The 23605-nt window shown below is 37.1% G+C and overlaps 1 protein-coding gene across 28 annotated transcripts in view; it reads left to right on the top strand.

The window, feature by feature from the left end:
* The window catches only part of ZBTB20 (zinc finger and BTB domain containing 20), a 750813-nt gene that overhangs the window by 496300 nt on the left and 230908 nt on the right, over positions 1-23605 (top strand). The gene's annotated exons all lie outside the window — the stretch shown is intronic.

Below are 23605 nucleotides of genomic sequence, written 5' to 3'. Positions count from 1 at the left end.
TTCGAGTTCTCTCTCTCACACAGTCACACAGTAATAGAAAGATAAGAAAGTAAAAAAGAAATCTCTAAGCATGGTTTGCACTCTTGAGTAAGGAGTCATGTAAATCTACTCTGAAAAATTATCTTAAGGGAGGTTTCAATCAGCCCAAGGTAGATGTGAGTCGTATCTGCCTATTAATGAATTTGTGATATTTGACAAGTTTTTCAACATTTCTAAGTCTGGGTTTTTTAATCTATAAAATAATAACAACAACAATAGTGGTATTTTGAGAACTAAATAAAAATAGTGTATGTAAACTGCCCAACCCATAAAATCAATCAATGAAAGTTAGCCATAATAAAAATGATGATTATCATTATTATCTTATTTTCAAGAACAGCAATAACAAAGGTGGAAAAATTCTTAAATGTGTTGAAAAGAGGATAAAGTACTTAAAAGATGAATGGTAACACCCAGGTGTTTGCATGGAAGAGAGAGTTACCTCAGAAAATAATCCTCAACAAATAAAGTAATGAAAAGTATTGTAATCTATAAGTCAGTTACCTAAGAAATAATAGCAAGTATATCACCTCTCTATATGCTTTCAACTTCCTTAGTTTTGAATAAATTCTAAGGCACCAGTACCTTGCAGGGAAGCATCTCTATATGTTCAGAAAAACAGAGCATTTCTGAGCCCTCCAGAAACTATTTTGGTGCAAACACTATAATAATTGTGGAGCATGATGAAGTCGCTTTGGCTTCCAACTCCACGGAGATCACAAGATCTCTATAATGAGGTTCCAGTTACTATTATAAAGTAGTAGAAGGATCATGCATTTTAGGGAGCAATATCAGGAAGGAAGACCTGTGCACTTATAAGAAGCGTCACATATAGCTTAGGCTGCTCCAGCAGCATCCTAGCAATCAAAAACAGTGTGTTGATGAAGGGTATCCAGAAAGATATACAGCAGAACAGTTCATAAGGCTCTTTTGGGTCCCTCCACCTAAAAGAATCTAAAGAATCTTTCTACTTTCCCCAAAATTGAGGGGAGAAAAGACTTCACAAACTGGACACAACCCACCAAAAATTCAAAAGTGGTTATTGTTGAGCCAAAGAATTACAGGTTTTTTAATGCTTTTTTAACTACTTTCAAATTTCTTATGATTACTTTTATAGAACCTATTTTAAAGATGATTCACTTTAAAATATCATATAAGTTTTTTTTTTTTTTTTTTAAATTTTTATTTATTTATGATAGTCACAGAGAGAGAGAGAGAGAGGCAGAGACATAGGCAGAGGGAGAAGCAGGCTCCATGCACCGGGAGCCCGACGTGGGATTCGATCCCAGGTCTCCAGGATCGCGCCCTGGGCCAAAGGCAGGCGCCAAACCACTGCGCCACCCAGGGATCCCTCATATAAGTTTTTTTAATACAGATGAAAAATTTAAAAATTCCTCATACCTTTCCTTACCAAGAATTTTGTCACTCAAAATTCTTACTGGAATATTTTTTAAGCATATAATTAGATATTTAAACAGAGTAGAAAAAATATATATAATCAAAAGTAAACTTCCCTGGTCCCTCTAATCAATAGTGTCTTGTATGCTCTCCCATAAAAAATGTGTATTTATATACCAGTAATATGCACATATGTCTTCATTTTATTCATGCAAAAAGAATTATCATACATGTAGTATAGCTTATCATATAACATATAAAACTACCTTATTCTTTTTTGGCAACTTCATAGTATTCCTTGTAGTATTCCTTGTAGGGATGTACTACAGTTGTTTAACCAGTCATTGAATATTTAGTGAACACAATTACGTTTATAATCAGAACAATTTTCATATACTTTCTTTATGTGTTTGTTAGACCTAACCCTAGTGTAAACTAAAACATTCTTGTTTATTATATGGTCATAGGAGAAAAATTACTATATCTGTATGTATGTGTGTGTGTATATTTGTGCGTAACATATTAGAGAGTACTGCCTTGTTCTATAATTTTACAGTATAATATGTCAGAATGGCCACAGGAAAAGTGGACAATGTTTCTTTATAATTTTGGTTGAATTGTGGCCTCATGTGGAAGTTGACATACTTCTAGGGAGTTTTAATGCAGTCACTGATTAACAGGTTCTGAGATTTTACACAATTTCCATTGAGTTAAAACTCATTTTGTTTTTAAAACAAGTCGGACTTCTGCAAGATGGCAGGAAGATCCTGATCTCACTTCCTCCCATGGAGACACCAAATCTACAACTTCATATGAATCATTTCCCTCTGAGAAAGATTGGAAAATTATATTAACTATTCTCTACACACAGGATAAAAGTACCACATCGAGATGGATCAGAGAGGCAAAGACACAGTCTTACCAAAAACTCCACTGCTGGTGTGGCAACCCAGAATGGGAAGGATTTCACAGTCTGGCACTTCCCCTAGAGGAATAAGGCATTGATACCCCACATGAGATGCTCCAGCCCCTGGAATCTGCACCAGAGGGATAAGCCCTCAAATTTTCTGGTTTAGAAATCCCAACAGGGCTGACTCTTTTAAGGGTTCATATGCTATGTCACTTGCCCTGAGATCCAGAGGAAAAACAGCAATATGAAAAGCACTTAGACTATAAGGAAAGGGCAATTATTTGCTAATATTTAAAATCTTATGCTAGGTGGGCAGGGATCAGATGAAACATGGCCTGGGGATGGAGACCCTAGTAGATACTATTTTTGCACTCTCCACGTACCCTGTGGCACAGGCAGGTGAGTTCAGACATGGCAACCTCCAACCGTCTTAGTAATACAGGCAGGGTAGTGGTCACAGCACTATTCTGCTGTATACTGAAGCAGGATAGTGCAGGTCATTGAAGTACTACCTCGCTCCCAGCACAGTTGCAATATGCTCCCAGCCTAAAGTTGGCATGTGCAGACAGACAAGACACTGTTCCACTGCATTCTTGAATTTTGTGGGTGCACCCAGTCAAGACATTTACCTGCTGCCTTTCTGAAGCTGGCAAGTATTTCCTGGCCTTACACTCTCCAGCTACCTAAGTAAAGCCAGTAGGTATGCCAATCCACACAAGGGATACTCCTTGATGGCCTGGCCCTAAAAACCAAGGGCTCTGGCATTCATGAGCTCCATGGATTCAGAAAGACAGTTCTTGGCAGTCCACTATCCCCAGGGCACTGAACAGACAACTGACTGAAACACAAGTCTTCCTGTGTAAATGGCCTATACTCTTAGCTTGGAGCTTCAGCCTAAGTGATAGGCTTTAGTTTTCCCCCAATCTAGAAATGAATGCACTGTTCTCAGGGAATGTAAGCAGAGAAACACCATCCTTGTACACCCCCTTGGCCTCACTACAGATTGACAAAACTCCAGAAAGGAGCTTATATATTCATTTGGAGTCCCAATTTTTGCAGTTGTTGCCCAGGGGACACCTCCAGAACTCCTGATCTGCAGGCCAGCAGGGATTATGATTACAGACTCACAGGACTATATATGTTTATATACTTTAAAAGCTACTGCCTGAGGATCTGGCTTTCAATTATCCAGAAACTAGATGCTCAATTAAATTCCTTCCCTTGGAACACTGCCAGGTCTTGACATTCCTTCAACAATGGGGATATATCAAGAAAATCAAGTGGTTTAGATAATCACAAATGTCTGAGGGGCAACCAAAAACTAGGGCAAAGTTGAACAATAAAGTTAATTACCCACATAGGCCACTCCTTCAAGACTGAAGGAGATAGCTATTTTGCCTCAGACATAAAAACAAGCAGATAGTCAAGAAAAAATGAGGTAACAGAGTAAATGTTTCAAATGAATAAACAAGACAAAACCCAGAAAAAGATCTTAAAGATAGGTAGATCACTTATCTACCTCATAAAGAATTCAAAGTAATGGTCATAAAGATGCTCACCAAACAGGGGGAAAGAATAGATGAGCACACTGAGAACTTCAACAAAGATATAAAAATATATAAGAAAGTACCAAACAGAAATTATATCACAGAGATTCAACAGCAGACTGGATGAAGCAGAAGAATGGGTCAGCAAGCTGGAAGACAAAGCAATGAAATCACCCAGAAAGAGCAGAAAAAGAAAAACAAAATAAACGAAGACAACTAAAGGATCTACAGGACAGCATCAAGCAGAATAACATTTGCATTATAGGAGTCATAGAAAGAGGGGAGAGAAAGGAGCAGAAAACCTGTATGAAGAAATAGTAGTTGAAAATGTCCCTAATCTAGGGGAGAAACAGACACCCAGATCCAGGAAGCCCAGGAAGTTCAAAATAAGATGAACCCAAAAAGATCCACACCAACACATTATGATTAAAATGTCAGAAGTTAATGATAAAGAGAGAATCTTAAAAGCAGCAAGAGAAAAATAGTAACATACAAGGAAAACCCCAGTAGGCCATCACAGATTTCTCAGTAGAAATCTTGCACACCAGAAGAGGATGAAATGACATATTCTCAAAGTGCTGAAAGGAAAACATTTCCAACCAAGAATAATCTACCCAGTATGGCTATCATTCAGATGCAAAAGAGAAATAAAGAGTTGTTCAGACAAGCAAAAGCTAAAGGAGTCTGTCACTGCTAAACTAGTTTTACTAGCAAGTTAAAGAGACTTTAAGAAATGACCCTAATTAATAGTAAGAAAACCTATGAAAGTAAAAATCTCAATGGGAAAGATAAATATATAGTAATGTAGTAGATTAATCACTTAGAAAGTTACTATGAAAGTTAAAAGAAAAAATAGTAAAAATTAAAACTATAATAATTTGTTAGAGGAGACATAAATAAAAAGATGTAAAATGTAGCATCAAAAATATGTAATGGTGGGGAGTAAAATATAGAGCTTTAGAATGTGTTTCAAGTTATTATCAATTTTAAATAGACTATTGCACATATGTTTTTTTTTTGTCACCACAAAGCAAAGACTTATAGTAGATACACAAAGATTAAGAGAAAAGAATCTAAGTATACCAGTAAGACAGTCATCAAAACACAAAACACAAAGGAGCAAGAGAAGAAGAAAGGAACAGAAAAACTTTAAAATAACCAGAAAACAATTAACAAAATGGCAATAAGTACATACCTATCAGTAATTTACATTTACTTTAAATGTAAATGGATTAAATTCTCCAATCAGAAGAGAAAGAGTGGATGAATGAATCTTAAAAAAAAAAAAAAAAAAGGATAAGACCTATCTATGTGCTGCTTACAAGAGACTCATTTCAGTATAAGGACACACACAGACTAAAAGTGAAAGGGCGGAAAAAGATATGCCATGAAAATAAATATAAAAAGAGAGCTAGTATATCTATACTCATATCAAACAGGGTGGACTTTAAAAAGACTGCAATCAAAGACAAAGAGGGGCAGGGTGGTACATAATGATAAATGAAAGGTCAACCCAGCTTATAATGCAAATGGGTTTATAAGCTGGGTTAATATATATGAACCCAACATAGGAGCACGAAAATATATAAATCAAATGTTAACAGACCTAAAGAGAGAATTTTTCAGTAGTACAATAATAGTAGTGTGCTTTAACACCCCCATCTACATCAATGAATAGATTATCCTGGCAGAAAATCAATAAAGAAATATTAGCCTTAAATAACACATTAGACCAGATTAACTTAATAGGTATATACAGAAAATTCTATCCAAAAGCAGCAGAATATACATTCTTCTCAATTGCACATAGAACATTCTCCAGGATAGATCATATATTAGTCCACAAAAGAAATCTCATTAAATTAAAGATGATTGAAATCATATCAGAAATATTTTGGGGACACAAAAAATTAGGGGCACAATGTTATCAACTCAAGAAACCTAGAGAACCTACAAATAATTGGAGACTAAACGACATATTACTGAACAACTATCAGGTCATAGAAGAAATCAAAAGAGAAATCAAAAAATACCAAGAGACAAATGAAAACAGAAATATGTATACTAAGATCTATGGGATGTAGCAAAAGTGGTTCTAGGAGGGGACAACACAATCCTACTTCCAGAAATAAGAAAATTTTTTAAAAAAAATTTTCACATAATTGTGTGAAAGAACCAATGAAGTCCAGAGCCAATAGAAGGAAGGAAAAGAACCAATGAAGTCCAGAGCTAGTAGAGGGAAGGAAATAATTGATTGGAGCATAAATAATGAAATAAAAACTAAAAAGACAATAGAAAAGATTAACAAAACTAAGAGCTAGTTCTCTGAAAAGATAAAATTTTGTCACTTTGGTTTGACTAGACTCACCAAGAAAAAGAGAGAGGGTGCAAATAAATAAAATCAGAAGTTAAAAAGGAAACATCACAACTGATACCACAGAAATACAGAAGATCATAAGACTACTGTGAAAAATTATAAGCCAACAATTTGGATGACCTAGGGGAAATGGATAAATACCTAGAAACTTAGTCTTCCCAGACTGAATCATAAGTAGAAAATCCGAATATACCAATTGTTAGTAAAGAGATTGAATTGGTAATAAAAAGCCTCCCCTGCAAAAAAAAGTTCAAGACCAGACAACTTCACTGGTAAATTCTACAAAACATTCAAAGAAGAATTAATACTGATTTTTCTCAAACTCTCCCCCCCCGCAAAAGAGAGTAAGAGTGAACATTTCCAAATTCATTTTTTGAGGCCAGCTTTACCCTGAAACCAAAAGCAGACAGGGATATAAAAGAGAGAGAGAGAGAGAGACGGAGAGACAGAGAGAGGGAGAGGAAGAAGGAGGAGGAGGAGGAGGAGGAAGAGGAAGAGGAAGAGGGAAGGGAAGGGAAGGGAAGGGAAGGGAAGGGAAGGGAAGGGAAGGGAAGGGAAGGGAAGGGAAGGGAAGGGAAGAGAAGAGAGAGAAGAAGAGAAGAGAAGAGAAGAGAAGAGAAGAGAAGAGAAGAGAAGAGAAGAGAAGAGAAGAGAAGAGAAGAGAAGAGAAGAGAAGGAAAACTATAGGCCAATATCCCTGATTAAAAATAGATACAGAAATCCTCAATAAAATATTAGCAAACCAAATTCAATAGTGCATTAAAAGTATCATACATCATGATCAAATGAGGTTTATTCCAAGGATGCAAGGATGGTTCAACACACACAAATCAATCAACATGTCACACACATTAACAAAATGAAGGATAAAAATCATATTATCATCTCAATGCATGCAGAGATTGCATTTAACAAAATTCAGCATTCATTTGTGATAAAAACTCTCTACAAAGTGGTTATAGGCAGGACATACCTCAACAGAATAAAAACTTTGTATGACAAGCCCACAACTAACATTATACTTAATGGTATAAAATGTGAAAAAGACAAAAATGTTTCCTCTAAGAACAAGAACAAGACAAAGATGCCTATTCACCTTATTTTTATTTTTTAATATTATTTATTTATTTATTCATGGGAGACACACAGAGAGAGAGAGGGGGCGGTGGGCAGAGGCACAGGCAGAGGAAGAAGCAGGCTCCATGAAGGGAGCCCGATGTGGGACTCGATCCCGGATCTCCAGGACCACGCCCTAGGCCAAAGGCAGGCACTAAACCTCTGAGCCATCCAGGGATCCCCACCTTATTTTTATTAAATATACTATGGCAAGTCCCAGGCAGAGGAGTTAGGCAAGAATATACTATGGCATACAAGGATATAATATGTATACAAGAATATACTATGACAAGTCCCAGCCAGAGAAATTAGGCAATAAAAAGAAATAAAAGGTATTCAATTTGGAAAGAAAGAAGTAAAATTGTCACTATACGCAATTTCTATGCTATATATGGAAGACCCTAAAGACTCCACCAAAAAACAAGAATAAAAACAGCTATGGCTCAGGCTGCTTGGAATTCTTTCCCTCTCCTTTTCCCTCCCCCTCTGCTCCTCCCCCTGCTCACAGTCTCTTTCTCTAAAACAGATAAATAAAATACATTAAAAAAACTATTAAATGAATGAATTCAGTAAGTTTGAAGTGTACAAAATTAATATACAAAATTGTAGCATTTCTATACTCTAATAATGAACTACCATAAACTGAAATCAAGAGAACAATACTACTCAAAATCTCATCAAAAAGAATAAAATACCTCGAAATAAATTTAACCAAGGAGATGAAAGACTTATACATTAAAACTGTAAAACACTGATAAAAGAAATTGAAGGAAACACAAATATATGGGAAGATATTCTGTGCTTGTGGATTGAGAAAATTGATGTCATTAAAATGTACCTACTCCCCAAAACAATCTATAGATTCAGTGCAATGCCTACTAAAATTTCCATGACATTTTTTCACAGAATTAGAACAAATAATTCAAAAATTCATATGGAACCACCAAAGACCCTGAATAACAAAAAAAATCTTGAAAAAGAACAAAGCTAGAGGTATCATGCTTCCTGTTTTCAGACTATACTACAAAGCTATATGATATTGGCATAAAAACAGACACATAGATCACTGAAACACAATAGAGAGCTCAGAAATAAACACACATGTATATGGTTAATTAATTTACAATAAAGGAGGCAAGAATAATGCCTCTTTTATAATGGCATGGGGGGTATAATGTAAAGCATAGAGAATATAGTCAATGAGGAAAGGATAGTCTATTCAATAAATGGTGTTGGGGAAACTGGACAGCTACATGCAAACAAATGGAACTGGACCATTACCTTACATTATAAACAAAAGTCAAAATGGATTAAAAACTTTAATTTTTTTAAACTTTAATTTTTTAAAAAACTTTAAGACCTGAAAACAAAATTTCTAGAAGAAAACATAGGCAGTAATAAGTTACTTGACATTGGTCCCTAGTGATAGTTTTTTGGATCCAACTCGAAAAGCAAAGAAATAAAATTGAACTATATCAAACTAAAAGCTTCTGCACAGCGAAAGAAACCATCAACAAATAAAAGGCAACTTACTGAATGGGAGAAGATGTTTATAAATCATATATCCAGGGCAACCCAGGTGGCTCAGTGGTTTAGTGCCGCCTTCAGCCCGGGGCCTGATCCTGGAGACCCAGGATCGAGTCCCACATCAGGCTCCCTGCATGGAGCCTGCTTCTCCCTCTGCCTGTGTCTCTGCCTCTCTCTCTCTCTCTCTCTCTCTCTCTCTCTCTCTCTCTCTCTTTCTGTGTGTGTCTCTCATGAATAAATAAATAAAGTCTTTAAAAAAATCATATATCCAATAAGGGATTAGTATCCAAAATAATATAAAGAATGCATACAACTCAACAACAGTAAGATAAACAATACAATTTAAAAATAGGCAGAGGACCTAAATAGATGTTTTCTAAAGAATATATTCAGATGGACAACAGGTGCGTGAAAAGATATTCAACATCATTAATCATCAAAGAGATGCAAATCAAAACAAGATATCATCTTACATCTGTTAGAATTATAAAAAAGATAAGAAATAACAAGTGTTGGCTAGGATATAGATAAAAGGGAACCTTCATGCAATGTTAGTGGGAATGTAAATTGGTGTAGCCACTGTGGAAAACAGTATGAAGGTTTTTCAAAAAAATTAAAAATAGAACTACCATATGATCCAGCAGTTTCACTACTCTCTATCCGCTGTATCTATCTGAAGAAAACAAAAACATTAACAAAAAGATATACGCACCATTTTGTTTCTTGCAGCATTATTTACAATAGCCAAATATGGAAGCAACCTGTGTCCATCCATAGATGAATGGATAAAAAGGACATGGTGTGTATACATGAAGGAATACTAAGAAAATAAAATCTAACCATTTGAAACAATATGGATGGACCTTGAGGGTATTATGCCAAGTGAAATAAGTCAGAGAAAAACAAATATCACATGATTTTTCCTTTTATGTAGAATCTAAAAAGCAAAACTAAACAAAACTCAGATTCATAGATACAGAACACAGATTGTGGTTGCCAGAGGAGAGGGGTTGAGGGTATAAAATGAGTGAAGATCAAGTACAAACTTCTAGTTATAAATTAAATGGCATATAAAGAATATAGTCAATAACATTGTATTACTTTTTTACAGTAGCAGATGGTAACTAGACTTACTGTGGTAAAGATTTCACAATGTATACAAATGTCAAATCACTAACTTGCACACCTAAAACTAATATAATAAGTATGTCAATTATGCCTCAAGAAAAATAAAAAACAGAAAATAATTTTATTCCCATGGCAGAAAGGCTAATTCCTTTCGTATTATCTCCAACATAAACAAAGAAAGCTACTAAGAAATCATTAAAAAGCTGATGTAAAAACAAAACCCCTTAGAATATATGAGCTACATAACTTTATTCTCCAAGTACTTGCTAAGGTCCCAGCTACCCAAGACAGAGCCAGGAAAATAATGTAAACCAAGACTTATTGTAATGCTAGTAGAAAGGCAGTTGATGCTTTTTGAAACCATATTGCAGCAGGTTGAAAAAAAAATAACCTGTGTGCTTTTGAATAGAAGGAAGAATTTTGTTTGTGGGTATTGGCATGATTGCTCTATGTAAAATGTGGAGATTGCACAACTCTAACACGGAAAAGAAAGTGCGCAAGCAAGCCGTATTCTAACCTTGAATATGTGGTTGCTTTTAATGACACAGTGCATCAAGGTCAAGAGAAGGTGCCCTCGGCAGATGGAAGACTTTCAAAATGAAAAAGCTTCATTTACATTTAAAATATATTGTGTTTCGCCTGATTTCTGAGGAACACTTGGCTGTTCTAGTTATAACCATGGCTCATTTCTATAATCATGTGTCAAGTAACTGACTTACCTCATATGCTTCCCTGACAAGTGTTTTTCTATGGAGAGGCAGGGAGAAAGAGGTGGAGGAAGGTGCTCCTTAATATCTTGTTATAAACCCACTAGGTGTCACTGCTTTCAGTGGGACTCTGGAGAGGAGACTCAGAGGGACAAGTCTGTGTCTTGGCAAAAAATAGATTTCATGGCACCTTGACTTTTAATCTCTAAAATACATGGAGAACTGCTTAGGAGACTTTCTCATGTTCATTTGTGCCTGCGGTTCCTTTATTTTGAATTTTTTTCTAAGATTCAGTTTTGCAGTATTTGTATTTGAATCCTATTTTGTTCAGAAATAGTTTGTTGAAGCTATTCTAAAACAAGTATCCACCTTAACTTTTTAAATATACAATGGAATTATTAAAGGCGTTTGAGTGCTTTGGTAACACAGAATGCATTCAGAAGATTTGATCTCCCATCGTTTACAAGGCACTTTAGAGATGAGATGCCGCATGCTTTCGTGCCCGAAAAGCACAAGGATTTTCTTCTTTCTCTTTTCTTATCCTGCCTCTCATTCTGTGTTCTTTTTCTCTTCTTGCTCTTCCTTTCTCTCTCCCAGTTTCATGAAAATTCATTTATCTGTGACATTTAAAGACTCTGTCTGAGAGGTGTCTGGAGCTGTGGCTGGCTGTGTACATCAATAGTTTCTTGGAATCTGGCACTCTGTCAATATTTGGGGGCCTCAGTAACCGCACTTAAATGCACTGCCTGCCAGCCATCACTCTCTTGGTGTCTCAGTAACGAGTCCGAATGAATGGATATTAGCATGTCAACTTCTTTTACAACTGGCAAGACTTTGTTGACAGTATACGGGCAACTTACATTTGCCTGCTGCACCTTTCTGTTTGTGTGCTTCATTTATATGATGTCATTTTTCCCTCTGTGTACAAAAACAGGAATCTCTAAAACATACTATTATGAAACCAAAATAAATGGCATCATTGTACAATCTTGATTTGGTGAGTTTTATAGGATATAGCTATATGCTATGGCTTTAGGTATTTCTTTCTTGCTTAGGTTGTATTTGGACCAAAATTGTTGTTGTTAATTCATTGTAGAAATATATATGTTGAGACTTTATAGGTGAAGTCTCCATAGTTTATATATGAGCCTCATATAATAGAGATTTAGCTACATAAAGAAGAAATATTAGTAGGTAGGAGAGATAAGATTATTCTCTGAAACAGAAACAATTTACATTTTCAAACATATCTCAGTTATTCTTTCTACTCATCAGTGAAATGGCTCATTTATAAATTAAATCATAAAGCATTATTATGTCAACTTTCCCATGAACTGCTCTAGATAACAGCATATGGGCCTTTCAAGGTTTGCATAAGAGACCACTATTATGGCAACATTTTAGCTACTAAAATGCTGTGTGCTCTCAACCTGTGTATAATCTTGACCATATCCTATAATGAGAATATGTCAGGAATCTGGACTTTAAAGAAAGAAACATGGAAGATGAGAGTTGACCAGTGACCAGTCTTACCTTGGAAATCTGCACCCAATCTAGGATAAACAGAAGGATTTTCCAAGCTATAGGTCATGTTCAGATTAAATAATCCAGGTTCTTATATACAAGAGTCTATCTTAGAACTATTCCCCTGGATATAATTATGAACTTCTGCTCCCTTGGACTCATGGGACCAGTAATAACTCTTAAGTTGAATGAATTCACCCAATCTTCTTTGTATTCATGAATCTTTCCCATTCTGGATTTTCAATTCAGGTCCTAACATATGAGTTCCTGCTTTCATATAGCATCTGCTATATACCATGGCAAATGCTCTTCTTAGGACTGAGAAAAAAAGTACCTAATGAACAGTATTAATGCAGTTTCAGTACAACTGAACACAAACTCAGGACTTCTAGGGCCTTTAGTTATTCTTCAGAAAGGGAAATACACATATTTATTTGCCTCATAATTATGAGTCATATGTAAGGCTAAAAGTTCACTTGATCAGCCATAAATGCTGCCTCCAGATTTTATGTCATAATATGTAAATCATCGTTTAAGTCCAATCAATCATCATCTTTGGTAGGATGAAGGCGTCTTGGGAGTGTTGTATTAAACTAGACAGCATTGATGGACAAAGAAATGTCACAAGGACTCCAGCCACCAAAAATCATCTGGCAGTATAAGAGCAGGTCGTGAATTCAAAAAAGAAAAAAATAAGCACAAGGATTGAAAGAACAGGAAAAACGAAAGCATAGGTATCCATGGAATTGTAATATGGTCGGCACCAAGGAATTTGGTGTTTTTCTTCATAATTCATTTACAAAAGAATATAGTAACATGTAGGGATTCTAATGAAGAAATAAATAAACATGCTCCTGTGTATACTTATATTGTTTTTGTGGTCCCACAGAGGAGGGGGAATATCCACTATATGGCATTAATAGTAAGATTTTTATACTATCGAAACTTCATTTCAGGATTCAATAGAGAACATTTTCAGCACCTTCTATGAATTAATTACAAATATCTCTATTAATATCAGCAAGACTCATCTGCCGGGCTAAGGACTTAACCTCCTCTTGCTCTGGATTCAGAATTTTATGAATATACATTATATCTGTTCTTTATTATATACTGTTTGTTTAATGTTAGACACTAATCCTTTCTGAGGCAGAGGAAGAAACCAGAATAAGATGAGAACATAGAATCATCCTGCAGAATTTATAGCTAAGGACAGAAGGAATTTTGTTTTCTTTTGGATCACTTTAGACACACTTTGGAACTGTAGTTGAAATTTGATGGGCTGCAATTTAACCATCTCTTTTTATTAATACTAAAATGTTCTCTTGCCTGAAGCAGGAAAGATTTGGGTTCTTCTTCCTTAGAAATCCTAGCAACTTCTACAGCTCTTTCTTTGCTGGTGTACCTTTTGTCTACTGATCAGAGTGAAATGACAGAAATGAGGGCAGTGGGACAGAAGTGCTGAGGAAATACCTCTGATCCCACCCCAGCAGGCACAGATATTGACTCTTTAGCCTTGACTGCTCCGGCAGAAAACAAATAGTTGCCTGACTAGATGGCTAATAAGCAACAGAACACTTGAAGGAGTTGTTTACAAGGTCTATTTTAATACGAAGTGAAACCTACTATTGTCATGGAGATGAACTGTGTTGGTGATAGACATCACTCAAAGAGAGACCCTCCACCCCAAACCCAAATGGCACAGGAGGTAAATGGCCTATCTAGTTCTAGTTATGTCCCCATTGGGACATCTTTACTCAGAAATCTGTCTCCCTCTATTTTTAGCCAATAAATTGTCATTCTTATTTTTAGTTTATGAATGATTGAATGATTTATATAATGATTACAGCCTCAATTTTCCTAAAAAGTCTACTTGGCAACTTTTCACTGAAAAGGACCCCAGCTAAGAAGCATTATTACTACTAAAGGAGTGCTTTTAAGGACTCACCTTCAGATCCAGTGTAATGAAAAAGTGAATACTGAATTCCTGATGTACATTCACTAGAATGGGGGCCATTGCCTTTGTTCTTTTTGAAAAAAAATGAGCTTTTGAAAAAACAATAGTCTTCTCTATAGTCAAATCCCTCTATTCCCCAATAATTACAAAGTATATATACTTTTCAAGTTTCTACTCATGTAATAGTGACTTGGAAGCTACCTGTTTAACTAGCTGTCATGGATCCAATGACCATCTATATGTCCAGCAGTAATGAATGTTTGGTGTTCAGTTTTGTGGGTGAATCTCTTAGAATTGTATGCTGGGAATAGACTAGATTAGGGCTTAGATTAATAGATTATATTATAATAGGCGTAAGAATAGATTATGTTGTTAGAAAATATACAGTATAGACTTGTGGCTAGTCAAAAATTGAAAACAGGTTGGATAAAAGGATAGAACTAAGTATTTTAGAGGAAGGTTCTCTAGAAATTTAATAAATGAGCTGCTTATTAAAAACATTGCTATATTTATACTTAATGTCATTTAAAAATAAGATCAGCATAGAAATTCAAACTCTTGGCCATAAATGGTGCTCTGTGGCTGATCACCCAGGAAGGAAGGCTGCAGTTATTCTCTATCTCAATTGGTGGGTGATGATACTTTCACATCTACGTTCATTGCCTCTTCTCTGCCAAGATGAAACTATTTGGAAAACTGTACCTGAAAATAACCATTTTAATACTTCTATCTGCAAATTATTGACGCAGAATCTAACCTTCATGCAAGGAAATATGCCAGGAAAACCCTGCTAAACTGATTTGCCAGTCCTCTGACAATATGAGGACACTAGGTAATAACCAGCACAATGTTATGATGATATGTTTTCTTTCTTGGTCCAAAGAGAGTCCTGCTGAACTCAGGCAAAGCTAGAATTATGATCTCACTCCACTTAACTAGCAGACCTTTAAATTTTGTCTCTAAATGACAGTCAATCAATCAAATTTCTAATCTATTTCTTTGGTGCCAAGCACTTCAGAATTCTCAGAGAATGTTTATTAGGAGACCAGTCAATATGGAGAAATGGAGAAATGGTATGTCATTGATGTCCATCCTGGATTCTGGTCTTTGATTGCCTTGATTATCTAGACACATGGTTTCCAATATGACCAAACTCAGTGTGGTCTAAATTATTGGTAGCAACATTTTGATATGTCAAAACAAAATTCATTTTAATTTAAAATTATATTTTAAGAAGGAGTAAGCAGGGAAAAGTGATGCAAAATCACATTAACAACAGGACACCAGAGATTCTAAATGGTTGTAAATCATTATTTTAGATCTTGAGGATAAGGAATGCATGCTTTCAAAGTGCAGTGCTTTTATGCACAGTGCCCAAAGAGCAATAATTTGAGACTTCAGAGAGAGGATAATCATTTGAAATAAACAGTAAAACAGAAAATAAATAGAATGTCGCTAAATAACAGTTGACTTTAGCATTCTTCACAGGAGGGAAAGCAAACCTCCCAAGTGGCAGTTCATTCCACTACTCCCTCATCACACATATATATAGAATTTCGTGGGATCCCTGGGTGGCGCAGCGGTTTAGCGCCTGCCTTTGGCCCAGGGCGCGATCCTGGAGACCCAGGATCGAATCCCACATCAGGCTCCCGGTGCATGGAGCCTGCTTCTCCCTCTGCCTGTGTCTCTGCCTCTCTCTCTCTGTGTGTGTGTGTGTGTGACTATCATAAATAAATAAAATAAAAAAAAAGAATTTCGTAATAAATAACTGTACTAGCTTTCATATGTTAATAACTGCTAAACCAACACCACATACCTGAAGATACATATCCATGTTGCTTTCTTTATTCAGGACTGTCGTCTTTTTCTACAAATTAAAGAGTTTGCAAGGGAAGGCATATAACTTTGTTTCTTCTGAATCTTTTTTTTTTTTTTTCTTCTGAATCTTCTTGTAAGTCTTGTATTTTCCGTTACCCATGATGGTTTGGTAAATGTCACTGATGGACTGAAAATAAAGAATCACTAGCTCTATGGGCAAAATAGCATCTAGAGCATAGAAAGTTAATCAAGAGTGTGAAAGGTAAAACAGAAATTTAAAAATAGCTGTAATAGTGAAATGTGTAAGAAGCATGCAGAATATAGATATCTCTGCTATTTCCTCTGAGCATAGATCAGATACTTAATCATGCTTGTTCTGAATTCACTAAAATTTGAATGAGCATCCGAGAGAGAAAGAGTTATAAAACCCCTCCCAATAAAATTTAAATTTAACATTTTGAGAAAAAAAAAGTTCTTTAAGGAAAAGTCAAAGACATTGAGACTTTTTTACTCTTTTTAGAAAAAGGAAGGTTGAGATACTGATACCAGTTTTTAAGCAAGTTAAGGGAAATAAGAAACGAGACTTTCTTTTTTTTTGCTGACAAATCATAGTAATAAAAACACTTATCCTGCAACAGAAAATCTTTAGGTTTGATAATGAAGTAAGTTCTTGATAGTGAGGCTTCTGACTACTGCAAGAGAAGCTGTGGGATAGTCTTCTGTGAAGGTCTTTAACTTAAACCAGATAGACTCACAATCTTTCTATCAGGGAAAAATGATTTCTCTAGGTGGTTCATATTTTTCAGGAATTTCTTCTCTCTTTCTCTCTCTCTCTCTCTCTCTCTCTCTCTCTGTCTCTCTCTCCTCTCTCGCTCTCTTTCTCTCTCAGAAAAAGAGAGTCTTAAGCAGGCTCCAGTATGGACATCCAGTGTGGAGCCTGAGGCAGGACTTGATCTCATGACCCTAAGATTATGACCTGAGCCAAAATCAAGAATCCGAAGCTTAACCAACTGAGCCATCCAGGCACTCCAACTTCTCTCTCTTTTTTAAAGTCACTCTTAGTGCCTGGGTGGCTCAATCGGTTAAGCATCTGCCTTTAGCTCAGGTCCTGATCCCAGGGTCCTGGAATCAAGTCCCACATCTGGTGCCCTGCTCAGCCGGGAGTGTGCTTTTCCCTCTGCCCCTCCCCCTACTTGTGCTCTCTCATGCTCTTTCTCGCAAATAAATAAATAAAAATCTTAAAAAAAAAAATGAAGTCACTGTTATTTAGAGGAAAAAACTGCTGGAAGCTACAGGAACTTCTAAATGTGCTTGGCAAATGTGAAAGCAATAGCAGTGCCAACCAAAGTTTTAGTGGACAATTCTTAGGGATCACAAAATGCTATCCTTTGTTACATATGGTCACATATGCAGCCATCACACTATGTTCCAGTTATTTTCTATAACAACTGATTTACTACAAACTTGGAACCGTGGGTACGGCTGCTGAAAAAAAATGTGCTTGTGAACAAGGGGATCAGAGCATATTGTTCAGTGTTCTGTAAAAAGTTAGAAACTTTTAGTGGAAAAGTTACAACACTTCACCCTCTGCTTGTTGCTTTCAGTACTCAAAGTCAAACCCATTACCATTTTACTTACACCATTCCCTTCCTACTGTACTAATTTTTTGATTCATCCCCAAAAACATGAAGCCAGTAAATGTTGGTGGTATTTGCTATAAATAAGAGCAGAGGCCCACCGAATGCAATTAGGAAAAAGACATCCTCTATTAGGAAAAAAAAAATCTTTAAGCTCTTCCTACTTGCCTAGCACTCATCTAGGAACTGGAGGTACTTAGGTAAATAAGTTTCCATCAGTAAAGAGTGCTCACAGACTAGTGAGAAAAACAGACGGGTAAATAGGCAACTCTGGTGCAAAGAGATATGTATTGGAGTGAAGGTATGTGCAAGGTACTGTATGGATTTGCCTGGGACAATTCTGGCTTAGCCTATGGTCTTGGTATAATTATTCACAGGGCCTTTCACAAAATATGCCCTGGTTTGGACAATACATTATATGGTTACCCTATAAATAGCTATAACCATCAAATCTGCCTGAGGTTGTCTAGCAAGATTTTCCACAGATTAGGACAGAGAATCAAAGAGATTAAGAATGCTTTGCCACACATGTTGTCTACATCCAAATGGAAATGAAAAACTTAGTAGAATGACTGACTCTCATTTCTTCCAGCATTGTCAGAGGAATAGAGTGGGAATTTAACTCTTGTGGGGTGAGGAAGGAGGAACAAGGCAGGACTATCTAAACACACGTATTGGTATATGATATGCACAAGGGGTATCTTTAAATGAGCCATTAGATTATGGATCCTCTAAAGCTCTCAGCCTTGAAAGGTGGTGTGAGTAAAAGACTAGAAGTCATGGAGGGAATTTTAGAAAGACAACTTTAAGGTTCAACATAAGGAACCTTATTTGGTGTCAAATTTTGTAAAGAAGCATTCCAAGCAGGATTGGTTTGCCAGTGAGGCCCAGAGCCCTATGCCCCTGGTAGTAGCAGCAAAGGCTGAATGAACACTTGTGAGCAAACCCAGGCACTACTAGGTCAAAACTTGGGCCACTGGTTATTTAGGCTTCTGAACATATTGCTGATCCTATGGTTTTACATTATGCATGGGGTCTTTTTGAGTAGCTTTTAAGTAAGAATCCTATGCTTGGGGAAATCCCTATAAGCTAAAAAAAAAAAAAAAGTAGAAATAACATGAAAAACAAACAAAACACAGTTTGTGTGAGCTAAATGCTCTTGTGACCCCCTCTGAACACACACTAATAGAGAACAGGGAGTGTCAATACAGATCTCACTGAGCTTATTCTTTGCCACTTTTACAAGGAAAGCAGCTATTAGACACAAAATATTCAGAAGACACGCCGCCCTCAGAGGCCCCTACCTCTTGGACACATACTCATTTGAAGACCCAGTTGCCCCCAAGTCTTGCTTCCCGGTTTGATTTGCATAGCTCTGGATTGGGACCTGTGGCAAAGCTATCATTAAAGAGAAACAAAGCAGAAGACTGAACAAAGGATACATTCTGTGCAAAGTTTGAGGTTCACACTGTTTCAGTGATCCTTGTCCTGGTAAGAAAGATGTCCGCCCCTCCCCCCACCTAAAAAGAAGAGCAGAGACTGACAAAAGGAGGCTCCCTGGAGGTACCAGGGGAGCAAAGAGTAGGGGAACTAAAGACCGTACACATGAAGAGAGAGAAAGGGGTTGGCATGGACACAGGAGATGCGGCCAAACACCCTGCATTCACAGCAGAGATACGTGATTTAGGTTGGAATCACTTTTCACCTCTTCCCCAGGGTATGCGAGTAGGAGAGGCTGGGGCAAAAGGAATGACATCTTGACGAGGCTCAGCTTTCCCAGGGGCCTAAGAAAGGTGGCAATATAGGTAGAGCCAGAATATTCTCACTGGCCCTTTTATATGAAATCTTGAATATCTGCATTTACAGATTAAAATGTTTTCCAGCACACCAGAGAGAGAAAAGTCTTCTGAAGGTAGTGGAAATGACTTTAGTTCTCCCATGGTTAAGGGTATAAGGGCTCAAGAGTGAGGAAAGCTAGTTTCAAATCTCTGCTACTTTAACAGATTTATGGTAAAGTATTTAAATTTCTCTAAGTTTTAACTTCCACATGTTAAAAAAAATGGTAATGCATACACCACTGAGCTCACGTAAAGACTGTATTACATATGTAAATTGTGTAACATATGTAATGTCTGGCAAATAATTATTGACAATAAAATTTTTATTCAGTGAGGACTGTTATCCATTTCCGTAACATTCTCTGGTTACCCATACCAAGCTCTGCCTCATTTTACGTCATTGCTTTCTGTCTGGTCCTTGACATTCCACGCTGTTTCAGCTTTGACCTACTTCCCCAGATACTGTGGTATCTCTCTGCTTCAAAACTTCATGCTTCTGTGTTCTTTAAAAGGTATACCTGCAGTGATATGTAAATTCAGTGCTAACAATGTGCAAATATTTTAAATCATAAAAAAAGAAACATGGCTTCCAGGAAATGCAGTTCTTGTTCTTGAACTCTGAAGGCATTCTTCATCTCTGATAATATTGACCCTGAGCCCAATTCACGTCCAGTGAACAAGGTATTATTATTTTATACCCTCTTCCAAGGGGGTTAAAACGACTCACCAAAACCTACTCCGTGATCTCAGATGAGGAATCCAATGAATCAATCTTGAAATCTTGATCTAAAATCTGCCAGGGTCTCCATTTAGTGAGAAAAAGTCAGCCTAGGGAGGATGATCCCCAGTAAATTTTATATCATGATATTATTTTTAACCACATGCTTAAACTGTTTTCTGGATTTGAACTGGCCCTCCGATTACCCACAGAATACAGGGAGAAAGCTGCGTAAGCTCCCTTCTTCCACAGTTAAAACAGTCCTTGTCACTAAAACTATCATATGTTAGATCACATGTCAGTGTCTGTGACATAGTCAGGCCTTGGCTTCTCAGGATCCACTCATTACAAGTGAGTTTATGTGCCTTGAAGCATATGGCCTTGATATATGATCCCAGAGCAAAAGAGCAAGGTATTTCAAGCTGGCCACAATTTTATTGACTCTCACAGGCTTGCTTTGTAGTCATTCCAATAAACTAGACGAGAAATTTCTGATGCTCCAAGCTATCCAGTCTGCAGGACTCCATTTCATGATTCAGAGTCCAACTAAACAACTCAAGAGTGCTTTTGTGTGACACTCTGACCACAGGAATAAATAATTGCTTAGTAATTCTCTTTGAGGCAGAAAATTCTAAACATGGAGGAACCATTTCCCCTTAATGGGAGCCAGAAATCCTGTAAGTGCTTGAAATGGCATTCACAAGTCTGAATGGTAAACAGATAAAAACAGGAGCGCACCAGTTGCACAAATGACTTGCTTGTCACAAACTTGTCATTGCAGTAATCTAACATTTCTTTCACAGAGCCCGATGGAAAGGATGGAACAAACAGGCCCTGCTGACGTTTTGGCTCTGCTAAGCCTTCCTCGGAGCTAAAGCATCTGCAGCATCTTCCCATTCTAGATCCTTTATCTGCTGAAGTTAGCTGATACTGTACATGTCAAAGAAATGTTTGACTATTGCATTAACAAGTTGATGACAAGCAAGTTATCCCTGCAAATGAAATACTGCTGCTTTTAGCAGGCTGCCATCTTGACCTTCATCTCCTCCTACAGAAGAACCCCTAACAGAGCAGAGCACTAGGGAGAGGCCAGTTTTGTCACCCTAGGCTGTACAGATAAACAAGGACCACTTGGTGGTCCTTAGGTGCAGCGGTGTCAGGGACACACCAGGCAATTCCATTCGGGTTGTGGGTAGGATTTCTCGGTAAAACATAAACGTTGCAAACACCCTGCACTGTCCCAAGGATGCTCTTGCTGGGATAAAGGAGCTGCACAGAAATGCATTTCCTACTGCACCTCCTCCGTTCCCCATACATGGGGGAGGGGGGGCACCTGTATAAACTTTATAAAGTGTTAATAGCTGGGAATAGTTAAGTTATTGAAAAGTGTATTCCAGCTTCAAGCATGGTTTTTGCCAATTCTTGGAGTTCCCCCCATCAGGAGCCTCTCTCCTAGCCTCCTACTTCTTCAGGATAGCAACTGGAACTATCTAGACCTAGTCAGAACCAGGCTCTTGTCCCTGAAAAGTCAGGTATGTCCTTCAGCCTCCTCCCGGAAACCTTGGGCAGCCCTAAGACACCACCAGTTCACCTCCAACCTTGGCTGCCAGCAGGGAGTGCTCAGACACTGCACAACTTCCAATTCTTGCCTTGCCGTTGCAGTAGCCCTCCTGCCCTGGGGGACCCCCCTCGGTGTTCTTGAGTGTGCAGAGCGGTGGGCCCTGGGCTTAGCAGCATACAGAGCTGAGCTAGAGCCTGTAACAGGAGCCTGGCCCGTCGTGCCTGGGTACTCGGCTTCTGCTGGGGCTTTGGGCCTATCAGCACTGGAAACAATGGCGTTTCGCCCTCAGACTTTGGCCTTTTCATAAAGCTGAGCTTCTCTTATTCATCAGGGTGTCAGGTGCCCTGTATTTTTTTCTTTTTAGACCCTTGGTTAAAGGTGCATCAATACTGTCTTGTCTGCTTTAAATATCGACGGGAAAAACTTGCATTCTCAGACTTATTTTCTGCTGTTGCCTCAGGTGCTTTCATTTTTAAAAGTCTTGTGTAAAAACGGTTATCATCATTCAGCCATGAGAACCCATATTTCTTGCCAAAGTAGCGACGGGGCTTCCCTTTCTCTGAGATCTGGCAAACGGACCATAGTACTGTCTCCCAGGTGAAATGTTCTACTCCCATCCCAAATATCTCATGCTGCAATCTATACCTCAGCTTTGTTACTTCAGAAGACAGGTGGGAAGGGTATAAGAGAGGGTCCTGTGTTTTCCACAGTTAAAGTTATTACCCCTGGAAAAGGAGGTGAAGGTAGTTTGAGGCGGGACACTTGTATTTTCTGTAAAAGAATACATGCAAAGGAACTATTTGAATTTTAAATGGAGTTTTAGTGACTTTTTCTTTCTTTTTAAAGTTCCTAATAGGATTTCTGCAATGATTTTGTGTTTTATTTTTTAATAGAACTTAAATGGCAAAGAAATAATATGCTATTTTTGATTCGGGAAAAAAATAAAACCTTTTTTTTTTATGGGAACTCTCTTTTTAAATACACATTAGGGAATAGATAATGGCACCAACGATAAAAAATGTTCTCTCTTCCTATTCAGAGGGATAGCTGATTAGAGTATGTGTATGTGTTTTTAATATGTATTTACTTACTTATTTGATTGTCTATTTATTTTAAGAAAGAAAGGAAGAGAGAAAAGTCAAATTCTTATGCTAGAGTAATCTCATTAGATTCATAGGATTTTAGGGCTGGAAAAGAACTCAATGATAGGCTATGACTTTGTATCACACTCCTGCCTAAGCGATGTGGATACTGAGACCAAAGATGCTGAATACCATAACAAAGATACACAACAAGGTTGTGACAGAGCTAGGCCTAAAATTTTCTTTTAAATGAACAGTCTCATTTGAATAATTAGCATTGATATACTTAAGTCTAATAAGGCATTTGTTTTTGGAATAATTGGGGTTGTGTCCTGGCTAAGCCAATTTAGGGATATACATTTGAATAGTTTGGAGATATTTCTTTCTAAGTTGTATTTTATTTGAGTCACGAAAGGAACCATTACAATTTCCACTAATTTTTTTCTCTTATAAGATTTCAAAGAAATACTTTGTCCATTCCCATTTTGGCACCTGAAAACACATATTTTTAAATGGGTCTGTTCCTTTAATAGGTATTCACTTAAGTAGATCATAATCTAACATTCTTGGAGATAAAAAATCTTTTATCAGATTAAAAGAAATCTGGTTTTTATTCCCACTTTTAGCCATGTTTGAGTTGGTCCTTGTTAATTGTCAGTTTCAACAAAACACTGATTAAAGTTAAAAACATCAATGTTTTTGTTTGTTTTGGTTAGTTTAG

This window comes from Canis lupus, chromosome 33 (assembly GCF_011100685.1).
Source record: "Canis lupus familiaris isolate Mischka breed German Shepherd chromosome 33, alternate assembly UU_Cfam_GSD_1.0, whole genome shotgun sequence".
NCBI lineage: Eukaryota > Metazoa > Chordata > Mammalia > Carnivora > Canidae > Canis > Canis lupus.
The sequence above is the reverse complement of the archived record's forward strand: the minus strand, read 5'-3'. Positions and strand labels throughout refer to the sequence as shown.